This window comes from Marmota monax, unplaced genomic scaffold (genome assembly GCF_021218885.2).
Source record: "Marmota monax isolate L192 unplaced genomic scaffold, Marmota_monax_Labrador192_F-V1.1 WCK01_AAM20220418_F8-fsc00047, whole genome shotgun sequence".
NCBI lineage: Eukaryota > Metazoa > Chordata > Mammalia > Rodentia > Sciuridae > Marmota > Marmota monax.
Genome location: NW_026692072.1, coordinates 1568118 through 1588774, shown reverse-complemented (window position 1 = coordinate 1588774; position 20657 = coordinate 1568118). Strand labels below are relative to the sequence as shown.

The following is a 20657-nucleotide window of genomic DNA, read 5'->3' as shown; positions in this document are numbered from 1 at the left end:
AAACTTTTCAGCCCTTGCCTCAGCTGATACTTGCAATATTTTCTTCCATGACCAAAATCCTATATCTCTCTCTGGCACAAATGTAAACCAGAATTCTTGGGCATAGCTACCAATGCTGAAGGTGGAAGGAAGAAGAGTGGAGAGATAAGGGGAGGTCAAGGGCGTGGTAGAGAAGAGAGAATAGGAAGGGTTGGGAAGGCACCAGAGGCTTGGCATCCTGTTCTTTAATTAAATCTGTAGGCCATCAGCAAAGCAGAGAAGCAAGACTCTAACGTGTCACCTTCTCATGTCAGCTATGTTGTTTAGAAATGAGTTATTTGTCACCATCTTGCTGTAAGCTGTATGTGAGCTAAGCCTAAACCCCAATCCTGTCCTAAGTATGGCACATGAATTTCTGCCCAAGAGTGTCTCATGGAGCTGTCCCCTTAGCCACAGGTAGAAGAGAGGAGATCTCAGAGGACTTCAAAATATTCCTCTGATTACTAATGACTCCCATGCCCTATGGAATGGAGCCCAGCCTCTAAAACACAATTCAGGAGAACCTTTGTGGTCTGGCATCTGCTTATTTCCCCAGCCTCCTCTCCAGGTATTTCTCACCTGGCTTTCCACATAATGCCTCCTTTTAGTGTCTGTGTAGATGAAACAAATTCAGTTTCTCCTACTATACACTGACAACATGGAATCCTTCTGTGGCCAAAGGCATGGGTTTCACCACACACCAAGTCAACAATGTTATAGTGGACATACCAGCTGGGTGTCCTCTAGTGAATCCTGACACTGACCACCTGGGATCCCTAAATCCCTCCTTGAGGTTTGACTAATTTGCTAGAGTAGCTTACAGAACTCATAGAGAAAAAAAGAGCTTACTTAGGTTTACGAGTTTATTAGAAAAGATATTTAAAAGGATAAAAATGAACAGCCAGATGAAGAGCTATACAGGAAAAGTTGTGGAAGGGTTTTAAGCATCTTCATGGAGTTGGGATACACTACTCTCCAGGTATGTGAGTGAGTTCTTGTTCACCTTCCTGGAATCCCCAGGACTCTGTCCTTTTGGGGGTTTTATGGAGGCTTCATTACTTAAGCATGACTGATTAAATCATCAGCCACTGGTGACCAGGTCAACTTCCAATTCCCTCCTCGCCTCAGAGGTATGGGCAAATCCTTTGAGTGTATGGTTGGTTTTCCCATGGACCAGCCTGCATCCTAAAGGCTACTAGAAGTGGCCAGCCATCAGTCAACCCATTAGTGTCCTTGTAGACATTCATCCCTTTGGAGATACCAAGGACTTTAAGAATTGTATGCCAGGAAACTGGATGAAGCTATTTATTTCATAATATCACAGTAACCCAAATGGGCAGGTCATTGTCCCTGCCTGCCACCAAACCATTGCATATGCTGTCCATACCCAGAGCACAATTAATCCTTCTCCCCCTGTCTATCTGATACTCATCCTTCTCATCTCAACCCAAACACTGCTTCCTTCAGGGAGCCTTTCCTGATAGGATCTCTTGACACCAATCAGTCCCCAGCTGAATCGTCGCCTTCCCTCTTCTTGATTCTCCGCCCCCTAGCACTTGCCACATTGCATTGTGGGTGTTTGCTTGTCTCTCTTCCTGGCTAGATTAGCACCTTGGCTGGCTCGTTCTAGGAATCTGTAACTATGTGTTTAATGAATGGGGAATGGCACGGTATGGAAGTAACCCCACGGCAGACGGCAGGAATCAGACTTTGGAATGGCACTTAGCCTCACCAGCTTGGCAAGTGTCACTTAAATTCCAAAGCCTTCCTCCAGCCAGTTCTTCTCTGTCACCACCCAGGAAACTTTAAGTCTTGAACAACAGGTATGTTATAAAGGGCGATGACCATTGGGAGGTGCATCGTGAGATATTTTTAGCAGATTCTAACCACAACTCCTTAGGGGTAAATACAAAACACCCTCAGGTTTACAAGGTGGTAATAGAACCAAAGGGCTGAGATCAGACTCAAAAGGTCAATGAATCCATTCCTCTGCCTCCGGGCAACCTGGCTCAATCACACAAAAGTGGGTGTTTCCTCGTATTATTAGTAGGAGTAGTATTGATGTTAATATTAGTAGCAGTTTAATAATGGTTCTGCTAAAAATAAACAGAGCCTCCTGGGTCTGCCTTCCCAACAGAAGTGGAACACAAAATCTGTTCTCAACAATGTCAGAGTGATCCCTCCATGATAAGAGCGGCAAGCAGGTGTGCTTTTAAAAGTAGGCAAAGAAAATGTTCTAGGGTCAGGCTTTGGAGGAACTCTCAGAGCAGCTGAAGCATGCACAATGTCATGGGAACAAAATCAGGCATTTCCTGTGCTGTGTACAATCAATTCAACCTTTTTCTAAGTGCACAGGGCATTTAGGGTGCTTGCCCATCCATGATTTCTTCTGATCCTCCAACAGCATGGTAGCCTGTACATCCAAGGATGGAGAAGAAGCCGAGGCTAGAACAGGCTGTAGAATTCTTAGACCTAAGTTGAGTGGCTGAGTTCCAATGCAGTGACCAAGACATTTGATGGGCAGTTGGACACTCCTCCTGTTTTAAATTTAGCTTCTCAGTCTGCAAAGAAAATAAGAGATAGGATAGTCAGACCCATATGCCCCATGATCCACATCTCCCACATACACGTAGGCACCTGCTCCCTTACAGGCACCCATCCAGGGTCTGGGAATATAGCAGTGAGCCATCATATCTTTACAAAAATACAGAAAAAAATGCCTTGCCACCCTGGAGCTTACAATCTGTTGCTGTGGAATTTATTAGTATCTGTGAGTGAATATCCGTGGACCTGAAGTTAAACAGTATTGAGTCATAGAGTGAGAAATGTGTACCATTTTCAATGACTTTTCAGTCCTTCAGAGACCTCAAAGGAGGGCTCAACCGTTCTGACAACTCCTTTCCACCAAAGCTCAAGCTGCTGGATCAATGGAAGATTAATTCCATTTTCGGGCTTTATCCTGTTCGTTAACAGTCCATGTCCATGTAGGGCCAGTGAGCCTCAGTTCCCTTTGGAGATAGTGATATGGTCACTTTGTAAATGCATGCAAATTCTTTTTTTTTATTGACATAAAATAATCGTGCATATTTATGGAGTAGATAGTTTAATACATGTGTCCAAGGTGTAATGATCAAATCGGGGTGATTAGTATTCCTAATTTTTTGTGAAAAAAAAGAAATATTTATCATTTCTTGGTGTTGGGGACCTTCAGACTCCTCTCTTCTGGTTCATTTTGACATGTGTAATGAATTCTCATGAACTGTCATCACCCGACTGTGCTATAGAACATTAGAACTTTAATATTTGATTTAAAAAAAAAAAGACTTGTGAGGCTAATAGAACAGATAGTACACATAGCAAAACCCGAAATGCTTAGCAGGGTGGTGAGGCTAGGAGTCACCAAGAGCAACTCTGAAGACCAGACAAACTAAAGTTTGGGCTTTAAGGAACCACAGCAGGATGACCCAAAGGTTCACTGCTTAATGCTTTAATTAATCCCACACCTGTCACCCTCCCTCCCCCTGCCACCCCTGGACTCAGGGTTCAATGTACCTGCTCCAGGAGGGAAGCCTCAGAGCTAAGTGGAGCCCAACCTCCTGCTGCCCACACTTTTTCTCCCTTATCTTGATCTCCACACTTTCACAGAGGGCAAAGATCACTCACAGGAAGCTCCCTCAAAGTTAATGACTCTTCATTCTCAGGAGCTAGTGGCCTTCTACTGGGAAAGAGGAAATGACCAGTCCCATGGAGCCCAGTTCTCTCCAAGGTGATGGGTCCCCTGCAGACTCAGCTCCAGTCACCTGGGGGCTTTAACAAAATACCAAAACGGCTTGCTGACTATGACAGAGTCATAGTCACTTAAAGGTGGGCCAGGAAAGCTGTGTTTTGTCCCCCTTGGGGAGCTGTTGAGGGCCACAGCCCAGTCGGATGACGCATGGCATTTTTGCCAGAACGAGTGGTTGAGAGGTGACGACAGCAAGCCATTGAGATGATGATGGTTATGTTAAGCTGTGTATTCAATTGTATATTAGACCCCTGCTGTCCGCCTGGGCCTGCTGCTTTGGAGTTCTCGGGCTACTTTGGAGTTCTCTCGGGATTCCTGGAGGATTCGCATTGGTTGGGGAAGTTCCGGAGGAGGGATTTCCGGTTGGTGTGGTGTGTCCCGGGAGAAGGCCGCATGCGTATCGTTTGCGGGAGTTCGGAAATAAAGTTTGTTCCTGCTTCAGTGGCTCTTGATTTGTGTCCAGCCAGACTGCGGCAGGGAGCAAGATGTTAGCCTTATTGTTATGGTCTTGGTTGGAGTTGCTTTCTCAATAGACTTACTCCTTGGCCAAGTGACAGTCCACGGTCATCAAGGCGGTGAGTGCAGTGGCTTAGTACATTGGCTATGGAATTGAACAAACCTGGATTCATATCCTGGTTCCATCACAAGGAAGTGGTTGAATGGCTTCAGGCGCCTCACCGCTCTGAGCCTCAGTGTCTCAGCTGTAAAGTGGGGGTAACAATGGTGACTACACCCCATCAGATTGTTTGAAAGATTCAGTGATAACACGGAACAAAAGCACATAGGGCAGGGACCCGCTTGGAGCAAGAACAAAGAACATACTCATCATGATGGATGTACAATTGGATTGATCTTGGTCACCAGAGAGGTCAAAGTAGTTTGGAGATAAGAGAAGAGGAAGGAGGAAAGCGAGAAGGAGGAGGAGACAAAACCATCCTCGATGTCCAGATCTTATTTACCCTCTTTCCCTTTATCACATGAGGTCCTAGGGTTGGAGGCCAAGATTCTAGATCATTCCCACCACCCACTCCATCCTTTTCTGATTTTAACCCTTTCTGGAGGCATGGCCAAATTGCTGAGTGACCCACAGATGTAAGGCAGATGTTTACCAAGAAAAATAAACTGAGCAGACAGAGGAAAACAGTGCCATAATTAAGAGGTCTGGGAAAGCCCCACTCCTTCAGAAGAGATTCTCCTCTGTCTCCCCCACCCCAGCATGCTTCCTTTTTCCTCTTGGAAATGGAGGGGGGGGCTTCTTGTGGAAGATGATCAGGTCACTTATTAAGTGGTCCTCTATTTCATCAGATCCCCTTGAATGCCTGTTGGGTGCCCACCGTGCTCAAGGAACACATTGTGTGCTGGATCACCTGCTTTGTTTCACAGGTGAGGAACCCGAGACCCAGGAAGATGCAATGACTCAGCTTCCTTCTCACAGCCAGAGGGTGGTGGCACTAGGATTTGGATCCAAGCATCCTGGCTGGCACCACCTTGCCCCATTCCCCACACTGCCTTCCTGGAGGGCACAGCCAGAAGTCTCATGAAGACAGTTGTCTTTGCCTCTGTCACCTGCCCAGCACAATGTCTGGAGCTTGGGGATATTTGGCTGATTGAATGAACACAATAGCTTGGGCACAAAATGCACTACCCCCCCCCCAGTTGAGCAGTGTCATGCAATGGGAGGGGGGAGGTGGCAGTGCTTCTCAAACTGTGACGGCCATCCATCGCCAAAGGATCGTGATAAAATAAAAATGCTGATTCAGGGAGTTTGGGGCAGGCTGGGAATTCCGCATCGCTTGCAGGCTTCCAGTGGTCCATACCTGGTCCCAGACCGTCATCTGAACCGTGTACAGCACCCCGGGGCCAACATGTGTGGATTCAAAGTCCAACTCTCCTCTCTTGCCATGTGGGCTTGAGCATTTTGCTTAAACTTGCTGTGCAGGATTAGTGAGTTAAGATCTATGGAGCACTTTGCCTGGTTTCACTTGCACATGTGAATTTGAAATTTGACTGTTATTAGAGGCAGAAAGAGAGGCTTCCTTATCTAAATGGTAAGGCAGCCTTCTTGCCCTGTCCTGGACCTCTGCCCAGGAGGTACGTGCCATTCTTCTCTAGAATCTAGCTAGTCTTGGTTCAAACCATCCTTGAACAGCCCGTACCCCCTCCCCCCAAAAAATGCCAACAGGATGGCCAACAGAGCCCAGGGTGCCCCACGCTGCAGCTGCCTGCCACCATGAGCAGAGCAGAGGCAGAATTCCAGCTGGCAATCTTTTTGTCAATTTTTCCTAAAAGCTTCTCAGAGCTTTCAGGAGGCAGTTTTTATCTCCAAGATCCTGAAGAGACAGGAGGTAACTCTGCCAAGTCCTGCAGATACCATCAGAAAGAAGGTAGGCGCACTTAAGGGGAGTTCTCAGAAGTCATAAATTACAAGTCCTTTGGGGTTATCAGGGTGTCGAGGTCTTCAGAAAAAATGGGAACCAGGTGCCTCATGTGGATTATTTTTTTTTTCCGTTTTCTCTGCCACTGACCATCATTCATACCCAGGCATGAATGGCTGTCAGCAGCTTGAATGGAAGGCAAGTACTTTTGTTTTCTCCAGAATCCAAGTCTTGGCTGAAGGGAACACCCTCCACTGAGAACTGCAGCCATGGGAGAGGGGAAGGGAAGCTGGGTGGTTTTAAGGTCAGAAAGACCTGGGCTGGATTTCAGCACTAGGACCTGGGTAGCCTTGAACAAGCCACCAGATTCTTTCCTGGTAAAGTGGGGTTAATACCTCCCAGGCAGGGGGGTTGTGGGATTGGAGATAACTTACAGGCACCTCCTAGGCTAAAGCCTGACCCTGGCAGCCCTGTGATTATGACCTGCTGGGTGCCCCTTTCCTGACCTGCCCAGGTAGGACTGAACCCTTCTCCTTTGATCTCAGCCTGTCTACTCCTCCACCATCTTATCCTGTAGGCCTTCTGTCTGTCTCTGCTTCTTCCCACTGTAACCCAGTGCGGGCAGGCCCCCTGTCTGATTTATCTGGGCTCTCTGTGTCCCACACAGAGCTGCAGTAGTAAATAGAAAAAGCTGGATTCCAGTACCTGACTTTTACAGATGAGGGGCAACTGTCTCAGCAGCCTAAGCAACTGCCCCTGTTCATCCTGGGAGTCGAGACTCAGTTGAAAGAAATGGCCAGAGAGGTAAAAGGACAGCGGCGGCCATCAGCCCCCCAGAGACTGCAGGTCGCTCTCTCTAGCGAACAATCTCAGTGTGATCCCAGGCTTCCCTGGGCGGGCCAGGTCCTGGCATGTGCGGGCAGGGAAGCACTAAGCTCTGGGTTGGGCATTTTCTCAATTGTTTCATTCTCTTATCTGCAGCAAGTTAGTGATTAACTGCTCTTTGAAAGTTTCCCAGCCTCCCCCGAGCTCCCCAGGTGGCCACTGGGTTGGAGCAGGAGAACCTGAGTCAGGGTCCAGTTCTCACCACAAGAGAGGGGACACCTGAGGCACAGCCCCTGGTCACAAGCACCATCTGATATAAGGCTGAGAGGTTTGGCACTGTGCTGATTGACAGAGGTTGCTGGGATCGGCACCAAGGACCCATGTGTGCAGGAGCTGGTTCCTATGTCTGTTTTGGGGGGATGGGAATAACTACAGGGACCTGGGAGAGATACCCCACTCCCAAGAGCTTTCTGCACAGACCTGACCCTGAGCGGCTTCCATCAGATTAGAGCTCCATTTACAGAGGCTCCTAAGTCTGAAGGAATCACTTCCCACCCCTCCTACAAGCCCCGCCTAGCTGGGCCATTCTGCAGAGGAAGCAGCTGACTAACCAAGCAAGCATCATCCAGAACTGTCCAGGGGACACAAAGACCATTTCCTCTCAGTGTGGGCTCTTCTGTCTTTTACTTTCTGTAACTCAAGGAAGTTTGGTCTTCCAGTGAGGGACTTTCAGGGAAACCCAGGAATCCTTAAAACTACCAACCAATAAGCTGTTTTTAAATCCTTGGGGTATAAATCGAGGAGTGGGATAACTGGGTCAAATGGTGGTTTCATTCCAAGTTTCTAAGGAATCTCCATACTGCTTTCCAGAGTGGTTGCACCAATTTACAGTCCCACCACAAACATGTGACGCAGCCACATCCGTGTTTATAGCAGCTCAACTAACAATAGCTAAGCTATGGAACCAACCTAGGTGCTCTTCAACAGATGAATGGATAAAGAAAACATGGTGTATATACACAATAGAATATTACTCAGCCATAAAGAAGAATGAAATGATGGTATTTGCTAGTAAATGGATGGAACTAGAGACAATCATGCTAAGTGAAATAAGCCAATCCCCAAACACCAAAGGCCAAATGTTCTCTCTGATTTGTGGACACTAACCCAAAACAAGGAAGGTCAGGAAGGGGAATAATAGAAAACCATTGGATTAGACAAAGGGAAACGAAGGGAAGGGAGAGGGAGGAGAATAGGAAAGACAATAGAATTAATCGGTCATAACTTTCTTGGCCTTGTATTTGTATATATGACCAAGGTAACTCCACGTCAAGTACAACCACAAGAATAGGATCCTAAATAGAATAAGTCACACTCTACATATATATAATCTGCCAAAATACATTCTACTATCATGTATAAATAAAAAGAACAGGTAAAAAAATACCAACCATAAGAAAAATGTTTGGGGGCATGTATCTACATGCATTTTTCTGGAGACGGGTTTCTATACTCAGCCAAAGTGACTCAGACCTCTTTACTCACTTCCTGCTTGTTTCATTGCTTTTAATGGGGGACAAACCTTTATCAGGATGCAGGAGACCCTGCCTGCCTCCGTCACCTTCTCCTTGGGTCCAGTCCTGGGTCCTGGTGCTCAGGAAGGAGGCCTTCACCCTTGCTATTCCCTCTGCACACCTCCAGCTTGCCCCTGCCCTCTATTCACATTCCAGGATCTAGTCCCAGGGGTCACTGTCCCTGAGGCCTGCCCTGACTTTTCAGGCTGAATCCACCTCACCAGCTTCCCAGTCCCACCTCCCCACAGCACCCCATCATAATGTGACTCACTTTGCTGGCTCTTTATTTAGTGTATAGAATGCAAGCTCCCTGAGGGCAGGACTTGGTGTTGTTCAGGTAGCTCCAGCAGCAAGCCAGAACACCTGGAGCGCAAGGAAACCTCAAAAACATCTGTAGGATGAGTGAATGAATGTGCAGCTTTCCGTGCATTCTCAGAGTCTTGGTTGCCAACCTCAAAATTTAAAAACTATTGCTGTAACTTGGGGACCAGCAAACCACAGCCTTTGGACAAAAATCCAATTGCTGTCTGCTTTTGTACAACCAGTGATCTAAGAATGTTTTGTGTATGTGTGTGTGTGTGTGTGTTGTTTTATTTTTGTTCTTGTTTTGTTGTTTAAACATGTTTAAGAGATTGGAAAGAAAATCAAAACAGGAATAATATTAGCAAATGTGAAAATTATATGAAATTCAGATTTCAGTACCCACAGCTGAAGTTATATCAGAGCAAAGCCAACGAAGTTTTATGTATTCTCTGTGGCTGCTCATGTACCACAGCAGGATTCAGTAGGAGGGACACTTTGGCCTGCGAAGCCGAAAATATTGACACCTTTACAGAACACATTGGCTCAACTCCTGCTCTAAGAGAGGTGGGGTGGAATCCAGTTAGACACAGAAAAGCATGTAGGAAGCAAAAAGAAGAAAAATTTTTAAGAGAAAGAAGAAAGGAAAAGAGAAACAGGAAGAACATTTTATCCAGCACTTTGTACCATATTTGATCATTTTCCTACTTTATTTCTCAGCTCTAGATAAACTTTCAATAGAGGGAAAATATTTGATCATGAACCCTCCACCCCTATACTCTAGGCTTCCTCTGGCCCCTGTTGCCTCTGACCATCCAGCCTGCTGTCCTGTCTTAGAGCATCCAAGGCTGACTTTCCCTGCCCTCCTCATCCCCCCATAGCATATCCTGTTCCGGACATTTACGTCTGCAGGGATCCAAGTTTGCTTGTCCATCTTTCTCACTTAATGTCCTGCTACATGACAGCAGGAATGAAGACAAGTTTCCTCTGTATTATTTCTACCTACCGCCCCGGTCCCATTCATGCCATCCAGTGCAGAATCTGGCCAATAAGAGGAACTCAATAAATATTTGCTGAGTGACTGAATTAGAAGACCAACCACACAAACTTAGCTCAGTTAGCCATGGCTTTTCAGGGCAAAAAGTCCCAGTGGTGGGGGAGGGAGGAGATCTGCAGAAAAGATCCTCGGCCACAGGGAGGCCTTTCTCAGCTATATCACAGTCCACCCAGAGACTGTTCCACAAAGACCTGAGGACTCTCAGCTGCCCCCTCCTGCACTTCCACCTCTCCTATGGAGCTGCCCAGAGCTCGGCCCCGAAGACCTGTCTTCTCTGCCTCTCTTTTCTATTCTGTCCACAGCATCACTGCTCTTGGCTGGTCCTGAGGAAAAGCAAGTCATTAGGAGGATGGTGGACAGGTCACAGTGGAAAGGGAGGACTGCATTTAGAAACTATACTCCCCTTGTGGTCACCGCAAGACAGGAATAGGAAAAACCAAGCCAGAAGGCTCTGCCAGAAAACATCCCAGCCTGGTCTCCCTGTGAGGGCTGATAACTCCCACTCTTGTGTCTGGTTTGAGCCAGAGGACAGGCTCCCTTATAACAGAGAAGAACGATAAATTCAAGACCTGGGAATCCACAGAGGGCAGGGTGGGGGATGGGAACTGATTACTTTCACAAGTGTGACCAAAGCCCCAGTGAAAGGGACCCCGGGAGACCTGGGCAACGCGTGTCTAGTTCCTTTGTTGTGTTTCTTTGTCTCTGATGATACCATTGGCTAAGGACTTGCCATCTCTTTGTAACTTCCCCATGTTTGTGGCTTCCAAGGGTAACTACCAGTAACTCCCAGGAGACCTCATGACTGAACGAGAGGCAAAGACTCTCCGTCATGAAGTAAGCACCAAGAAGAGCCAGAGATAGAAAAGCACATAGAAACTCAGAAAAAACAGGTAGATCCGGCCTCAGAACCCAGAAGAGAAGAGACAGTGGGCTGGGTGGGCTCCCCTGACTTTCAGGTGCGTTCCCCTGACTTGCAGGTGTGGCCTTGCATCTCCAGGGGTACAGCAGGATCTTTCTAAGGATCATCCATCTGCATTTCAGTTTGCAAAATACCACTGTGTCTTCTAGGACTGAGCAACCACTTTTATGCCAGCAAAATTCAGAAAGCACACATTTGCACAATTTTCTTTCATTCAAATAAAAATAGCTTAATTGGTTTAAGTCCCAGGTTGAAAGAAATATATTCTTATGATGCAAATTCACTGCTAGAGGAAAAAGCACAAGAGAAAAATCAATAAGAATAAGCATCGTGGGGCTGGGGTTGTGGTTCAGTGGTAGAGTGCTTGCCTAGTATACATGAGGCACCAGGTTCAGTCCTCAGCACCACATGGAAAAATAAATTGAATAAAGGTATTGTGTCCAACTACAACTAAAAAAGAAATCTAAAAAAAAAAAAGACTAAGCATCATTAAACACATAAAAACAGCCAGGCAGGTGGTAGTACATTCCTGTAATCCCTGCGGCTCAGGAGGCTGAGGCAGGAAGATCAAGAGTTTAAAGCCGGCCTCAGTGACTTAGCAAGGCACTTAGCTACTCAGTGAGACCCTAAATAAAATATTAAGAAGGGCTGGTGGTTAAGCACCCTTGGGTTCAATCCTCAGTACTTAAATAAATACATAAATATATAAAAATGATGTTCAACCTCACCCATAATCAGAGAAGCACAAACTAATACACAAACTACCAGGTCATTTAAACTGGCCAAATGAAAAGGCCTGATGGTAACAAACATTAGCAAAGACACACGTTGAAGAGGGAATCCTTACCCACTGCTAGCTTAGGAGCGTGAATTGATGCAAACATGTCGGAGAGTGAGTTGTTAATGTTAAGAAAGAGGAAGACGTAATGCCCATGACCAGCAAATCCGTGACAAGACATGAGCCCTGGGAAACTATCACATCACAAGGTGGCAGTGCACACCATCGCATCATTGTTTTTAAAATAAATAACTGGAAGCAACCTAAACAGGAGCAGAGAGAAATACACTGTGACAGCATCTTCACTGGTGGCTTCATTCATTCTATCATTCACTTTTCATTCAATAAATCCCCATGAGTGTGTGTGTGTGTGTGTGTGTGAACATGTGTGAGAATCACCAGGGAAGACAGTTAGAAAGCAGAATTCCCGGCCCCACCCTCAGAGAGTCCTGAGTCTTAAATCAGAGAAGGCATCTGAGGAATGGGACCTTTTTATGAGAATGTGGGAGGCCCGTGCCTGTGGTCTTTGAGTCACACCATCTCTGATGGCTCATTCTGACCTTAGATGACAAGTTGGATTACAAAACTAGGTAGATCTCATGTGGTCCCTGGTTACTCATCACTCACTAGGTGGAGAACCCTGAGTTACCTGGATTGGTGGGACACGGGAGCCAGAGAAAGTCCTGCAGCCTCAGGCATCAGATGGAAAGGAAAAAGAGCAGATGAGAGATAAATGAGTGCCAGGAGAGGAGAAAGGGGAGAGAATGGATCTGAGGAGAAAGAAGCCCAGAACACACTCTTCTGATCCGCCTGGACGCAGTTCCACTCACAAATCTTTGTTAATGAAATTTGCTTCGGAACTAACAGGGCTACCCTTCTCCATCCTATACCTCAGAAGCACTTAATGACTCAATTCAAAAGTTTAAAATTAAAAAAAAAAAGTCCCAAAGGTTAAGGTTGTAAAGATCTGGGTCACTGCCTTCACAATGACCAAGATTCATGAGAAAAGAAATGGCATTGAACCAAGTTTTTTTATCGGAAACTTTAGTCAATATTATGTTTCCTTGTCCAGGGAAGTAAGTATTTATAGGGAATTTAGCCAACCTTTACCTAACCCTTACTCAGTTAAACACCAGAAAAATAGTCATCACCTTTCCCAAGTTTCATAACTATTATATCTACCATGCACGTGTTATTCAAGACTTCAAAACTCCATGATCTACATGCCATTAGGACATGGTCTCTAAGCATAATGTTATGCTTCTTTGGTGAAAATGTTTTGGGAGTATGAAGAGGCCACATAGGCATTTTAGGAGCTGCAAGTGCCAGTTCAGAGAGAGTTCTGGTTAATACAGAGGCTGCTGTAGAGAGAGGTGGGCTTGAAAAGCGATGCTCACTTACTGGGCAGCACACCCCCGCAGGGACAGAATCCAAGAAGTGAGAAATCGAAGGGAAAACTACGCCAGCCTCTGATCCTTGTCTTGCACATGAGGGGACTGTGCTCCATAGAGGAGAAACACTCTCCTGGGTTCAGCCAATGGCGGTGCCAGCTGGAGACCGGATGGAGGAGTGAGAAGCTGGGTATTCTCTGCTCCTTCTCTGCCCTGGGCCCACGGAGTACCACTCTCATTTTACAGACTAGGGAACAGATCTATAGATGCTAAAGTGACATACCAGTGCCACACAGCTGGCTACTGGGCAGGAGCCAGGAGCCAGGTGTCTTGTGGCGGTGTTAATTTCCCTATGCTGTTCAGACTCTTCTCTCTGCCTTCAGTCCTTACCACCAGAAGACATTCTTCCTGGGTCACAGGAAAGATTCATTTGGGTCTCATTTGCACCTGATGAAAAGGTGCTATAACTATGCAAATGGCACACCCAAAAGAGTTTGAGGGAGTATTCATTTCTATTCTGGTCTTTAAAAGAATACTTTGCATTTGAGTCAACCAGGCTTTGTTGGTATTCTTAAATCCTAGGACAGCATTGCTCAAGTCAGAATTACCTGAGAGGACTTGGGGAAGGTGCCTTAGTCCATTTGGACTGCTATTAAACCAAGCTTACAAACAACAGAAATTTCTTTCTGTTCTAGAGACTAGCAGGCACCAGCAGAATCTGTGTCTGGAGAAAGCCAGCTTCCTCATTCACAGATGGCCATCTTCGCATGTGTCTTCCCAGGGTGAAAGGGGTAAGGGGACTTTGTATAAAGGCACTCCCCATGCACAAGATATTGGGTCTCATGACCTGATTACCAACCAAAGGCTCCTAATACCATCACATTGGGCATTAGCATTGTAACATATGAATTTGAGGAGGGAGGACACCTACCGTCAGTCCACAGTAGTGGGTATTCTGGTAAAAACACGGATTTCTGGACGCTAATATCATTTACTGAAATAGAAGATCTGGGAAATGGAAATTTGGATGGTGTGATTTTAATTAGCAACCCAGATGATTGTTATGAAAACAAATTTTGAGGTCCACTGTTCCATGAAACAGAAAAACATTGTCTGTGCCCACAAAAAGGAAAGATCCTAAGGTGACTAGGGAGCTGATTTCTGACCAGCTTCCAAACCCAGTACGGGGAACCACGTAGTAGGTGCTGGGCCTAGTCCGAGGTACTGACAGTACATGATTACTGTACTCTTTAAAGCAATGCTGTGATATAGTTAGTATAATTCCCATTTTACAGAGGCAAAGTCAAAGACTCAGATTAAATAACTATCTCTAGGTTACTCCACTCTGACCCAAATTCCAGTCAAGTTCTGCTTGACTCTGAAATCAGGCTCTTGTCTGTCCCATCACCCAATCCATAATGAAGCCCATTTCCATCTCCAGATGACCTTGGAGACAATTGTACACAAGACTAGCTCTGTGTAGGGCATCCTCATTCTGTTCTCCAGAGAGCTCAGCATTTCCTTCCTGCTTTCTCTTAAATGGAGCTTTAGTGAAGCAGCAAAGGGTCCAGGTGAATGCTGTTCTAATTCCCTCTTCCAAACCTCCAGGATGGGATCCTGGTACCTGCAGCTTCCAGGAGTCCTTTGATTGTCCTTCTCTCTCTCTCTCCCAGGGTTCTTGGAAGCTCTTCCTCCCCTGCACTTGGCTCAGAAACTTGGCTTTGGAAAGTCTGAGCCTACATCAATTCATCTAGAGAGGTCCCGAGGGCAGCAGCCCATCTGTTGGGCTTATCAGAAATGTTAAAAAAAATTAATAGCATGAACGAACATGTGTGTGATCACAGCGCTTGACATCTGAATGATCTTGCATCACCTGAGCGGCTTTTTATTTTTTTCCCTCTGATACTTTGCTCGATATATCTGGTCATCATTTTTCTGCTGACACTGCTGTTTCAAACCACAACCAGAGAGGCTGACTAAGGCAGGAGCAGGCTCGGGGATTCTCATATCAAACTGATCCTTTGAGGGATCAAAAGAGGACGGCAACCCGTAAGAGAGTGCTGGATGCTACCCCATGGGTTCAGTGTTCTCTCCTTACCCTTCCCAATAGTTTTTGGCCCCCTGCCTGCCTGTTTTAGTTTTATATGCATGTCTTAGTAGGCATTTGTCAGGTATGTGATGCTGACCTGGCAGCTTAACATAGCACAGACTTATGTTTAAATCGAAATCAGTCATTCAGTAGCTGTGTCTCCTTGAGAATGTTAACATAATCTCTCTGAGCCAAAGCTCATTCATCAATAAAATAAAGATGATAATAGCTTTTTAAATTGTAAAGGGATGGAGAGAAATTAATTTTATATAAATCAATGATCTCAGGACAGTTTAGTTATCTCAGGACCTAGCTTAACACTTCTTCTTTCATACATCATATACTATCAATCTCCTGTCTATCCATCCGCTCAGTATCCATCTATCCTTCCATCCAGCCACCCATCCATCCAATATTCATCTACATTCATCCAAAATCCATCCACTCATTAAATGTCCACCATTTGCAAACCATCCACACTTCAAGGTACCAGAGATCATAATAATAAAAGAGAATAAAATCATGGCATTTGCAGGTAAATGGATGGCATTGTAGAAGATAATGCTAAGTGAAGTTAGAAAATCCCCAAAAAAACAAATGCCGAATGTCTTCTCTGATATAAGGAGTCTGAGAGCATGGGAGGAATAAATGAACTCTAGATAGGACAGAGGGTTGGGAGGGGAAGGGAAGGGGCAGGGGGTTAGCAATGATGGTGGAATGTGATGGACATCATTATCCAAAGTACATGTATGAAGACATGAATTGGTGTGAACATACTTTATATACAAACAGAATAATGCATTCTGCTGTCATGCATTTAAAAAATAAAATCAATTAAATAAAACAACAACAACAAAACAAACAAAAAACCCCCGCAAACCAAAAAAATAAGTCCCTGCCCTCCAAGAACTTATGAACTAGTGATAGATGCATATAATAAGCAAACAAAGGCATTTATAGTATATTGTTATGTAGTGATGAACAGGAACAATAAGGCAGAGTGAGGTGAAAGAATGGCAGAGGGGACAGGGAATAGCACTGTCATGGGAAAGGTGGCTAGAGAAGATCTCTATGTAGAAGTCACACCGAAGACAAGATGTGGACGAGATGAGAGATTAAAACAGATGGATAACTGGGGGAGGAATGTTCCAGGCAGAAGGAAAAGCAAGTGCAGTGACCTTGAGGTCATTATCCTTCTTTATTTGGGAACAGGAAGGAAACCTTGGTGCCTTGAACACAGGGAGCCATGCAGAGGCAGCAGTAATGGCGGCTAGGGAAGAAATCAAGAGGCAAAAGACATAAGTGAAAGGTGGGAAGGAAGATAGATATTCACTTATTCATAATGTTTCCATATCATAGTCAGAACTCTGAAGGGTACTATGACAGACAGAAAGAGGGCCGAGCCAGAGAATTTATCATTGATAAACCCTAAACCATTAGACTTGTCGAGGAGGAAAGTATCTAAATAATGAGATAAGAAAATAACTGATGTCATAAAAGAAACGTGGGTAAGTTTTATAGGAGCCTGAAAGGGAGAATCTTTGCCTCTCGTAGCCACTCCTGCTCCCAGCAACTTGGGAAGATGAATGAAAGGGATAATGTTCACACAGAGACGGGACACTACTGTGCTCAGGGATGCACTTGACTTACAGGATTTCGGCAATGAGCTGAAACAAAATCATCAGACACTTGAGAAAGGAAACAAACAGAAATTCTAGCATCCTTTCATTTTAAACCCCAACAACAAAAATGAAAAACTCACCAGATGGTTTGGACAGTGAAGCCAACATAGGTGGAGGAGAATTCGCCAACTTTGCTCCGTCAGAAGAGACTTCCCTGGGGAAAAACAGAGAGAGGCAACAGGACAGAAAATATAAAGATGAAATGTGCATTGAGCAAACTCACTTGTTTTAGGAGTCCTAAGAGAAGGAAAAAGAACAACAAAAGAATATTCCAGAGTTAGGGAAGGAAACAAGCAAAAAAAAAGCAAAAACTATTAAGAAAGAGAAAAAATAGAATGGACAGGATTTAATTGGTCAAAATTGGGTTCCGTGAAATGACTGATAAAGTTGATAAACTTCTGCTAAGACAGATCAAGACAAAAAGTGATGAAAGTGCAGATAATGCTAGTAATGAAAGAAGAATATCATTAGTGTCACCGATGTGAGCAAGGTAGGAGAGAATGTTCAAAGAAACTGTCAACAAATTTCAAAATTAGATGAAATAGGCAAACTCCTACTAACCAAAATTAACAAAAGAAGAAATAGAAAATCTGAATAATCCTATAACTATTAAAATGATGGATTTTTAGTTAAAAATAAACTTGTTAAAATGTGGAGGTTTGTTGGCTTCAAGCAAATTTTCTTTAATGGTTCAAGATTTAATGTTAACCTTACACAAACTCTTTCAGAAAACACAATAAGAGAGCACACTACCCATTTTATTTTGTGAAGCTAGAGTAATACCAAAGCCTAGTAAGAACAGCATAAGAAAGAAAACCACAGGCTAATTTTGCTGGTGAATATAAGTTCAAAAAGAGTAAACAAAATACTTATGAGTCAATACATTATGAGCAATATATAAAAAGACAAGCCCATCATGTCCAAATTGGGCTGTTTCCAGGCTGTTAGTTTAAATTCTGGTATAAAGGCTGCTTCATCATCAAAAAACCAGTGCCAACACGCACAATGGCACACGCCTGTAATCCCAGCAGCTCGGGAGGCTGAGGCAGGAGGATCTCGAGTTCACAGCCAGCCTCAACAAAAGTGAGGCACTAAGCAACTCAGTGAGACCCTGTCTCTAAATGAAATACAAAATAGGACTGGGGATGTGGCTCAGTGGTCGAGTGCCCCTAAGTTTCATTCCCGATACCCCACTTCAAAAAATATCAGTGCCATTCACCATTTTACCAAAGGAACAAAATCACATGAATGCTTTGACTTAGGATTTTTTTTTTTTTTACTTTAGAATGGTGTAAATGTGATACACATTTAGTGGAAACTGTACTTAAAATTTTGCATTTTGATCTTTCCTTGGGGTAGTAATATGCAGTATGATACTCTCTCAAGATGCTGGAGAGCAGCAGTGAGCCACAGCCCCAGGCAGCCCTGGGACCACAAGCGGAAACCACCTACATGGTGTGTTACTCTGTGCCGCTAAGCTATGATGTGTGTGTATGTATGTGTGTTGTGTGTGTGTGTGTGTGTGTGTGGTGCTGAGGACAGAACCCAGGGCCTTGTGCATGTGAGGCAAGCATTCTACCAAGTGAGCTATATCCCCAATCCATTAATGCATTCTTGACTCATTATTTTCAACTTATAATGGATTTACCAGGACATAACCCCATTGGAAGTCTATGAACATCAGGTACCATCTCAACATATGCAGGAAAAAGCATTTGCTAAAATTCTACATCTATTTATTCTTAAAAACTAGGCACATAAATAATCTGGTGAAGGTTATCTGCAATAAAATCTGTGATGGCCAATATATTAAAGTGAAACCTTGAAAATGTTCCCTGTGAAAATGTTCACACCTGTTCAGCACTATCTACCTGTCCCATAAGGGTAAAGGCAAGAAAGAGAAATAAAGACACAAGGATGAAAAAAGGAAGAAATAGAATTGTTGTGGATTATGTGATTACCTACATGGGAAGCTACAGATGATTTGTAGGATTTAGCAGAGTTTCACAAGGTTGCTGTATATAAAGTCGATATAGAAAAATGTATTAAATTACAACATACCAACCATATGGTATGTTGTAATTGAATACATTTTGGATTTTTTTTCTTTTTTTATTAATAGATTTAAATTAATGGATTGGGAAACTCACTATTTTAAATGTCAATTCTCCTTAGATGGAGTTATGGCAGTCCCAACAGAAATTTTAAAGGACTTGAATGATTTCTAAAATTTAAATTCCCAAGGTTCAAGACCAGCCAAGACCTTCTTAAAGAAGAAGCATAGAGTTGAAGGACTTGTTCTTCCAGGTGTGGAGTCTCCCTATTAACCTGCTATAATTAAGACTGTCATTTTTATTCAGGGAGAGATAAATAGAGGTAGACATTACCAGTATTTTCCAATATCTGAGTAACCTCCCCTCCTGGCGCATGGCAGGCAACACATCACATCCCTTTGCAGGTGGGTGGAGCACTCTGGTCCTGGCCAATGAGCTGTAAGAGGAAGGGGATGATGGGTGATGTTTTCAGGGTGAGTCAATAAGAACCTCATGGACCATTTCCCAATCTCTCTTCTCCAGATGGAGAACATCCCATGGGGCAGATACCTCGCCTTGGGAAGGACAGTTGTCTTGATGCATCTCCTACATCCCCAGTGACCTTAGTGCGAAAAAGAAATAACTCTGATTTATTCATCCTTGAAATATTGAAGCTGTCTGTTACCCAAAAGAAAGCATAGCCTGTCCATTTCTGTCCAACATACAGATAGACCAGTGGAACACAGGATTAACCAGAAAGAGATCCACCCATTTGTGGACTTGAGTTTTCCACAAAGAATGAAACTGCAGTGTAGTAGGGAAGAGATAGTTTGGTTACTCCAGGATCTCCATTCAAAAATAGAATAGGACTTATACCTACTGCATGTCACACCAAAATCAATTCTAGGTGAATTATTAACCACCCAGGGCCAAAATGTACAAAGATTTTAGAAGAAAATACAGGGAATTCTTTATGACTCAGAAAAAATTCTAGATAAGAACAAAAATCATTACAAAGAAAAAGACAGTTGAATTTTATATTGTCAAGTTTTATAAGGAAAAATATTTTGTTTAGAAAGGAAACAGCACAGGGCATACGTACATTTTAATAGTAGTTATCTTTAGATGATTCGATTCCAGAATGAATTTATTTTCTTAATTTATCACTTTTTTTCCCAAATGTTCTGTGATGAATATAAATCTCTTTTATAATAAGAGAGAGAGAGAGAGAGAGAGAGAGAGAGAAGCACTGTCTCTTTCTCCCCAACCCCATGCCTCAGGACACAGCAAGAAGGTAGCCATCTGTAAACCAAGAGCAGATCATGCTGGTGCCTTGATCTTGGACTCCCACAGCCTCCAGAACTATTTAATGAGCACCAAAGGGACAAGAGTGGCTGCTAGGGAGAGAGAACTTAAAATGCCATCCCTGTTGGTGAAGAACTCACAGCCCAAGGGGAAGCCAGATGGGTGAACAACCCATGGTCATGCCTACTCCAGTTAACCCTCCTAGATACCTAGTCATCATATCATCAGAGTCAGGTGGAAACATTCCAGAGTACAAGTTTTCACGGGGTTAAAGCAACAATTCACCTACGGGGATGGGTCTGAATCACTTCCATGGCATTTTCTTGGAAACTCCATCACCTGGGAGCTGAAGGATCCAGCAGCTGCTGGTTTTGTCCCTGACCTCATGGGGCCAGAACCTACAGGAGCAGTGATCTGCTTCTCCTCCATCAACACTTTACCATAAGAGACACAGTAAAATCAGACACGTATTTTAAACACTGGCTTGTATTTTATATATCATCATATCACGAGATTTAAATAAATTT

General features: G+C 44.1%; 1 long non-coding RNA gene across 1 annotated transcript; it reads right to left on the bottom strand.

Annotated features, from left to right (window-relative positions):
- Positions 1-945: 945 nt before the first annotated feature.
- LOC124099650 (uncharacterized) lies at positions 946-19273 on the bottom strand. Its single transcript, XR_006854037.2, has 3 exons — positions 19180-19273; positions 16873-16946; positions 946-2579 (listed from the first exon to the last, which is right to left on the bottom strand). It is a non-coding gene; the product is annotated as an uncharacterized LOC124099650 (long non-coding RNA).
- Between the last annotated feature and the right edge of the window lie 1384 nt (positions 19274-20657).